The following is an 8,770-nucleotide window of genomic DNA, read 5'->3' as shown; positions in this document are numbered from 1 at the left end:
GTCACCACATTTCTTCTTCCAAGAGATTTAAAGCTTCTGTTTGTTCATCCAAAAGGCTATGAAACAGCTGCCCCTGCACTCAAAAGTGAGTAAACACCAGCTTCATCCTCACAGTGGACTGATTCCTGGCAAGAAGTGGTAAAATCAGCAAAAAAAAATTAAAAGAAAGAAGAAGGCGGCAAAAAAGCATCTCTTCAGCCAGTTGGTTTCATGTGTGTTTTTAAAAGCAGCTGCAAGAAGAAAGCGGGAGCCCTTGGAGAGATGGACTAGCATCCTGGGAGAGATGAACTGTTATCCCGGGCACAGGTAAGGAGCATGGCCAGGATTTTTACATAGTGCCTACCCCCATGCCGGGTGCAACACACATCAATGCGGAGAGAAGGGCAGAGGTCTGCAGCGGTGCTTGGCAGTTACGGAGACATCCAGAACCCCACCGTGCAGAGCCCCAGAGCCTCTGCAGGGAGTGCAATCCCACCCACTCCCCGCTCCCCAAACCTGAGGGACCGAAGCACGAGCATCGGCAGGCTGTGGGTGAGCGAGCATGACCTCATCCCTCAGACACGCACAGCCGCCATGAGATTACACCAGCGAACAGGCACGGCTGCAGCACCGGTGGCAGAAGGGGAGCCCCGCTGTTGGGAGAGAAACCTCCCCTGAGCATCTTCCCTTCCCTCTCCAAAGCAGCCCCTGGCCAAAGCGGGGAAAGACACCCCTTTTCCAGGATTTCAGCTCTTCCGAGGTGGATTTTTAGGAGTGCCGCTAGAAGACCACCAAGGAGGGTCACAGAGATGCGGTGTTCATCCAGGAGAAGAGGAGAAGCACAAGCCCTGCTTTTGGACTCAGAGAGCTGACAGGCACATCATCTGGTCTCTGGCTGCCCCGAGGCAGGATCATTCCTGGTAGATCTCTCCCTAATCCACACTTTAAGACCTCCAAAGATGGAGGGAGCCTCCACAAGCCCCCAGGACATTTTGGTTTTTGCCTTGTCTTGCTTTTCTTATCTTGGAAAGTTTTCCTGCTGTTTAATCTGAATATTTCTTGCAGCTGCTTACACCAGGGAGGTTTTGTGCCATGTACTTGGATTTTCTTGCCTTTCCTACAGCCCCTTCCCTACACAAAGATAGTTGCCATGCCCCTCTGCAGCCTCCTCTGATCTCCTCTGACCTCTCCCTATTCAGGCCAGCGCTTGCCCTAGCTGTGATGCAGAGCTTGCAGTGCACCCTGAATAAAATCCAATTAGCTGTCCTAATCCTCCACAAAGGTCCGTGGATATGATTTAAAGGCTTCTGGGCTTTTCCTCCAGAAATGCAAATGCAAAGCCATGGCCATGTGCCTTGCACACCCCTTGGGTCTCTTGCACACCCCTGGCTCCCTTACACAGAGGCACCCACAACACCCATGCACAAACTCAGAGCTGCAGGCTTTGCTCAGGTAAAATACTAATGGCAAATACGCATGTCTGATACATCCTGCCACCAAACTCCTCTTGCTAACATACCAAAGACGCTGCTAACAATGCAAATATACTATTACAAAGCCAAGTGACAATGGTGGCAACTGGCAATGTTCTTTCACGAGACCCCAAACATGCTGGCATCATCACAATTTTTTAAGGCAAGACTTCACTGCAGCTGGATCTTGTATGGATTTAGCACCTAGGAAGCAAGTAATACATGATGCTGTGGATTTTGGGGAGGACTTAGGCCCCCAGTGCCCTTTTGCAGACCCAGAAGGGAGAGCTGGGTCTCCAGGGTGGCTGGGCCAGCCAGAATGGGAAACCACAGTGAACTCCTGTGGTGCAAGGTCCTGCCCTCTTCCCATCACCGGCCACTCTGCAGCCCACAACTCCAAAGGCTGTCAGCCTCTTTGCTTCCTTGGTGAGGCCAGCATCCCATGAGCACGTGGCATGAGGCAATTCCCCTGAAGTCAATGACCCCTGGAAACAGCTGGCCAGCAAACATGACACCAAGTTATCACAGGAAGAAGGGGATAATGCATGAAGCATAAAAGCAAGAACCCTCTGGAGAGCGACAAATTCCCATACAGATGCACACCCTGCACCATGATGGGGTGGAGCCCAAACCCTACTGTGGCACATCCTCCTGATGGCACCTGGGCTGAGTTTGCTGGACCAAAGCCCTGCACCCAGCCAGATCCAAAGGGAAGCATTTTTCCTTCATCCCACCTAATCACGTTGCACTGCATCTCCAAGCATTGCTTCTCCTGCAAGCTGGGCTCAAGCTCATCCCTAAAGCACATCTCCTAGCAGAGCACTCAATTACAGCTGCATCTCCAAATTCCTGCAAGGTATTTGCCTTGGCAACCTTGCTGGAAGGTTTTTAGGGGCTGGGAGTCCCCCCTCAGCCCCCTGCCCACCCAAGGATGAACAGACAAGCTTGGGAAATGAAACCATAAAGCTGAAAAAGGGAAGAAATGAGCCAGGAAGTGGAAGCTGACGCCGGGCCTGGCTGATGGGAGCTGCTGAACTGCAAGTTAAGGGATGGTGAAACAAGGTCAGGGAGATTTATACTGACAGTATTGGATGGCTTCCAGCCCCTACTGTCAGCAGCAAAGGCTTGGAAAAGAGGAGGGAAAAAGTTGCTCTCCTTCTAGGAACTGCACTGCAAGGTTTGCAAAGAAAGCTCCGCCAGCGTGGCTGGGTCCTGCCGATGGGAAAGCAAAAAATAAACCCTAAACCAACTTGTTTTCCAATAGTAATGCAGCACAGAGCCCAGTCACAGCAAATGTTGAACTCTGGGTCAGTGGGACCTCAGAGGAGTTCAGGCATTCAGCACCACCTCAGTTTAAATAAGCTAGCTGCCTGGCCAGCCCAGACACCTGGGTAAGGAGCTCCCTGCTGTGACAGGCAGAAACCTATTTAACTGCTCTTTCCCAAAAACACAGTGTCTACATAAAGGCTTAAAGCTGCCTGGTTTCTGCAGCATCCAAGAGAAATATATACGCTGTATCCCTGGAACCCAGATGGCTGTTAGAGCCTCTCTGTGCCAGCAAGCGGTCATGGCTTGGACCACCTACCACCCGGGGGGCACGATACTGATGGCGGCATCACTTGCATCCCACCAGAATTGCTTCATTTCTGGGGCTTAGCACAGGAGACGAGCTGTCCCGGCCAAAATACACACCTACACCACAAGGCTGGCTGGTGGGAGACATCCATCCCTGCCCACTATCTTGGCATCCCCAGCCCTTCCCTTTATTTACAGCAATATTTTTCCTGTCAAGACCCAATACAAACTAGGTTAGCATTGCCCAGCATACCTCCAGATGTGCCTTTCCCTCTCTACACATTGACCATCTTATTAATTTTTAATCACTCTCCTGCTAAAATTGAGCTTACTGGTGTGTAAAACCCAAATTGGGGTGCGTGTGTGTCTCTTCAAGCTAGCTACTGAGCGTTTCCCAGTCCCCCAGGGCCTCGCTCATCCCCTCAGCAATGGTTATCTTTCTGGCATGACCCCTGCCAGCCAGCAAGTGCTTTTGAGTGAATCTCATTGAGCCCCATCTCCTCTTTCAGTGCTTTCAGCTCGAGCCGGGGAAAATTAATTTTTCATTTGCATGGAGCCAGAAGCACCCTGATGTGGTGAAGGGCCAGAAAACAGCTTTTGCCAGTACTGATGCTTTACTTGATGCCCCCAGTTTTTGACACTTCGGAAGACCTCCTCTTGCTGCTCACAGGGATGCTTACCCCTCTACACAGGATGGTGTTTGCATCACTCCTCTGGATTTAGCCAAAAATCCCCCTTCTCCACACCATCCCCTTTCACCCCATGATTTATTCCTGCCTTTGCAGCACAGCCTGTACCTGCCGCTCCGCTCCCCAAAACAACGGGGACTTGCCCTGAAATGAGCCCTGCTCGGGGGTCTGATGTGGCTGGGAGGGTGAGAACAAGAGGAAAGGAAAGTTTATGGTGCTTGGAGGTCTGCTATTGTGCCTATATGGCTTTTATTTTTAGTTTTCCAAGGCCTGGCTCCACAAAAGCATCTTAATTACTATTCTTCAGCTATAAAATGAAATACAGATGCGCTCTCTTTGCAGAGGTCCAACAAATTCGTCGGGGGGTTCTGCTAGAGAGGTACATCATAGAAAGAAAAACATGGAAATTATTATTATTATTATTTTAAGAGCCGTTATGTCAGAGCTATTCACGGTGGCCCTGTGCCAGCACATGCCTCCCCAGCATCACTTTCACCCCGGCCTGCTGACAGCTCCCCTGAGCTCAGCCTCTTCCCAGGCACCCTCCCTGCCTCAGTAAATAGAAATTATGTTACCCCCAGCCCCAAAAAACACACTTTATTTTCACTGATAGCTAGGGAATAGTCCTGAGCTGGTACTTGAAAAGCTGATATCTGTGGGAGTTGGGTACATCTGACATTTTATATTAAGCAGAGCTGCCACATCTGGGTGGAGAAAATAGGAAAAAAGGGTCCTTCTTTCTAAAAAAAATGCAGCCCTGAAGCCCCTGATAGCTGTGGTGATTTCACTGGGGCTGCAGAAGGTTTCCCCTTGCAGTCCCACATGCCAGTGGAATATTGGCTTCTTGGCCTATTTTCCCCTTTGGATGTATGAAAAAACATAAAGACACGTGAATTTAAGCTTTCAAGGATTTCTACTCACCCATAAGGGGAGGGGGGGGGCGGGAAAACTGGCCAAGGTAAAAAGAGCCCCATTCCTTTTACCTCAGTTAAGACCAAAGAGGGGTCCCTTTGCCAGGGCCTCCATCTGATGCAAAGATGCAGAGAGGAAGAATCTGGCCAGGAATAACTGTATTTTTGCACATTTTTGAGTGGAAAAAAAAAAGCCTATTGATAAGCTTAATAAAACAAAGGGGTCCCACAGGCTGATTTAACTTGGGGGGGGGGGATTCAGGGGGAGGATGATGGAGTTGGGATGCGGTTCCTTGCCACCCCTCCACCCCCCATGCAGTGAATTTATGTATTTATTTATTGCAGATGTTTATTATATGTATTATTCTGCCAGAAACTATTTTCTGGCAGAAAGCTTTGCTTTCTCTGGAGGCAGGCAGCTGACCTAAGGGTACGCATGGATGAGCGAGGTGCTGCTCTCCACTAAAACATTACTCACAACAAACAAGCTCCATCCAAATGCAAAGGGTGAGCGGTGAGAAAGCACATCTGTACTCACCACATAGCACAGATGCCCTCACACATGCAAGCAGTTAGGGTGTACCTCCACTTACCAGGCAGCTTTTGACCCTGAACTTCCCACAGATCAGGACACAGGGTTTTTACTCAGTTCCAAAAAGGTTTTCCTCTTATATTGTTAGTAAGTGGTTTATATCAAAATATGTTTTAATAGGGATTTAAAAGGCAGCATTTATCCCTGTATGGACAGTGAATACCATTTAGCACTGCCAGTGGTTACAGGTTAATCATGTCTCATTATGTATAGGTGGAGTTTTTAATTATATACTTATTTATGACCTTTGCTATGAGAAAAGAGCACACATGCAGCACATCCACTGCAGAGAAAAACCTGGAAAGGGTATATCAGCATACACCAAACCCTCAGGGACAGGAAAGCAAAGAGAAGCATTAATAACTACAAGCTTATCCATTTAAAAAATAATCTCGTTAGCCAGTAGCAAAGCACAGCTACAAAAGTTGCCGTTGCCACGTTACCCCTACGCTGCAGCCAGAAAGAAGGAAAAAAAGTAATAAAATCACTCACTGCTTTTACGACAATGGAGCTGGACTCCCAAACTGGCCAAAAAACTTCTTTCATGATGATCCAGGGTATTTTGGCATGCAGGAGCAAGCATCGCTCCTTTGCTCTGTGCTCAAGGCTTCCTGAGCGGCATGGGGAGAAACCCAAACATTGCTGTTCTGCAAGCAGAAACTGGGGGGCTGCTGGTGTCCCAGAATATAGGAGGAATCTGGTCTGGATTCCAGCTCCTGGGGATGGGTGTAAGGCAGGTCCCACCTGGAGACAATTTGCCCTCGCTTGGCTCAGATGCCCTTAAGGCTACAGCTCCCAGCCCGGTGGGGATGCAGTGTACTGGCTTCTCTGGGAGAATGATGTGGTCTAGCCTGGTGCACATGGGCAAGGATCTGCTATCATAGCAGTCTTTAAATTCACTCTAACAGCAATATATGTATATATATATATATATATGGCCTGCTAGCACTACTTGTTAAGGCAGTTGCGGGCCCCTATTCACAATACACCAGCCCCACATCCCATCTCTTTCAAGCTCCATCAGGGCTGTTGCCACAAAGGCCATTTTCAATGCCACAAATAACTTTTTCCATAGGCAGAGTAAGGGGTGGTTGTGGTTGTTTTGTGTTTTTTTTTTTAACGTGATGTTAAGAGTTTCCATGACCCACCCCAGCCTGTGTGTACAAACATGGGTGCAATGGTGGGACACAGAGTGATTTTGGGGGCTGTTGGCTTCTTCCCTTGCCTTGCAGTGACACGGAGCCCATGGAGTCCAGCTCCGCATCCTTAGGCAGCCTGGACATCACATCCCTCACAGATGTCACAGCCGGCATGCTGGCTCTTGTGGCTGCAGAGCTGGCTCTTTCCCATTTTCCCAAGAGCCTGCCAGTTTGGGAACAAGGGCTTGTAAATAAAGCAAAACCCAAAAGATGGGTAATGATACCCAGAGCTGTAGGGGTGCCCTGTGTTCCCCCCATGGAAACAAGAGGCACACCCGCGACGAACACTGAGATGTTATATCATCTGCTATGTGGGTGGATGCTATACCATCGGGCTGGTATAGCAGAAAACCAGCCAGGGATCTGCATCTCCTGCCCTGAAATCAATCCCTCAGTATTTACTTATAAATAAGTATTTACTTATCTGCCCCAGAACAACCTTGGAACCCCTCAGCTGTATTTCTGCACTTAAAGCCTTGAACAAGAATATGGGGAGAACAGAGAAAAGCAGTTAACTAAGGGTCAGAAACCTGCAGAAAACCAGTTTTCATGAAAATCAATGAAATCAGTCAATGAGCGCTCCTTCCATAGGCTTTCCTCAGCCGAGCAAAGCTGGCTCTGAAAAAACGGGATAAACAGGAGTCAGGAGTAATAAAGAGGTGAAACAAATACAGGCTTGTTTCGCTCCCTGAACCTCACACTAAACAATCTCCAGTGAAAAGGTCAGCTAGCAGACCCAGCCAAAAGAAAATGGCATTTCTTTAAAAAAAATATAAGAACATCCTTTGAGTTTCTTTTTCGTAAGTATTTTTGTCTGCAGATCCTCTTGCTGATGCCTCCCTGGGTTGAAATGCTGCTCCTGAAAGGGAATATACCCCCATGAGGCTGGAGGTCAGCTCATTAACCCCATCTTCCCAATAGCTGCTTCTAAAATATATAATTCTATTTATATTCTATATATTATATTGAATGCATATTATACATCATATACTATATAATAATTGTAGAATGTCTACTTTGTATCATTGTATAATTTTGTTGCATATGATTCAGAAAATCCATATAATATATACATGATATATAATATAAAATGTATACTTTATATAGTATAGTGTATATATATTAATATGTATATACACTCTATGACTATTCTATGTATAATACATGATATATAGCCCCCCTCATTTGCTTTGTCTCTGGCTGAACGCTTTCAGAATTGCCCACCTTGCCCTCAGAGCTGCAGTTCCAGCAGGCAGGGCTGAGTGGCAGAGTGGGGGTGAGCACGGTGCTGGCACCCCCAGTGACCCCACGAGCCTTTCGCCCAGGTCAGTGGCAAAACCGTAGCTCGGAGGGAATGTGCTGAGCCCAGGGAGGATGCTGGGGGTAGGGAAGTCCTGCAGGTCAGGACGGAGATGCATGGCTCAGTATCTCAGCAGAGCTCGACGATGCAACCATGGCTGGTTGAAATGACAGGAAGAAATGAAACCGTGACCTAAATATGCAGAAAATCTATTTACTGCAGCAATCAGGATGGGAGAATTGATGGGTACTAGGTCACCCAATGCCCGTGAGGATGCTGTGCCCCACCTCCCAGCCACTTTCCCCCATGCTGGGATCTCCGCCGGGCTCCCCCCTGCCTTACACTGAGAGCTTCAGCTGGAGCAAACCCCTCCAAAACCCATTCAGAGCCAGGTTTAACTGATCTTCTGGGAGAGGGAGCTACATTTCTGCCTTCCCAGCCTGGGGAAAAGAAGAAATGAATACAGCTCGGCTGATTTTTCATGTTCAAACACATTTCCATCTCCAAGGCTTTTTTTTCCCAGGCAATTGCTTTTGCCCAACACTGGAAATCACTTATTAAGATGGTGGGAAAGTGGAAAGTCTTTGAGTCGTGTCCGCTCCGCCTCCCCCCGGTCCAGGTGATGCAAAGCTCCAGCCTTCATTACCAAGATTAAAGGGGCTGGGATTTCCTAAGCAATTAAAAAACCTGCCTAATTAAGTCAGGCTATTAGGCAAGACTTTCAAGGGTTACTGCCGGGGGCAGGAGAAGGGATTGGGTCTGCAGCCTGGCTGAAAGCAAAGGAGCCTGCAGGTAATTTCTTTAGTAAAGCAAGAGTAAATGGAGATGTACTGCAGCTCTGTGAAGATGGAAAGCACATGCTCCATTACAAAGAAAAAAAAAGAGGAAAAAGTGGTATCAACAGCCTCTTGGAAATCACCGAGTCAACTGTCCTACTACATCAGCAGCAAATTATTTAAACATTGAAATACTTAGCGAGGGACAACATATTCAGGCAGGTATTTCTGCATTCAAAAAAAAATAAAAAAAAAGTAAACCCAAAATGTGTGGTTA

The sequence above is a fragment of the Falco naumanni genome, chromosome 9 (assembly GCF_017639655.2).
Source record: "Falco naumanni isolate bFalNau1 chromosome 9, bFalNau1.pat, whole genome shotgun sequence".
NCBI classification, from domain to species: domain Eukaryota; kingdom Metazoa; phylum Chordata; class Aves; order Falconiformes; family Falconidae; genus Falco; species Falco naumanni.
Note: the sequence above shows the minus strand (reverse complement) of the source record.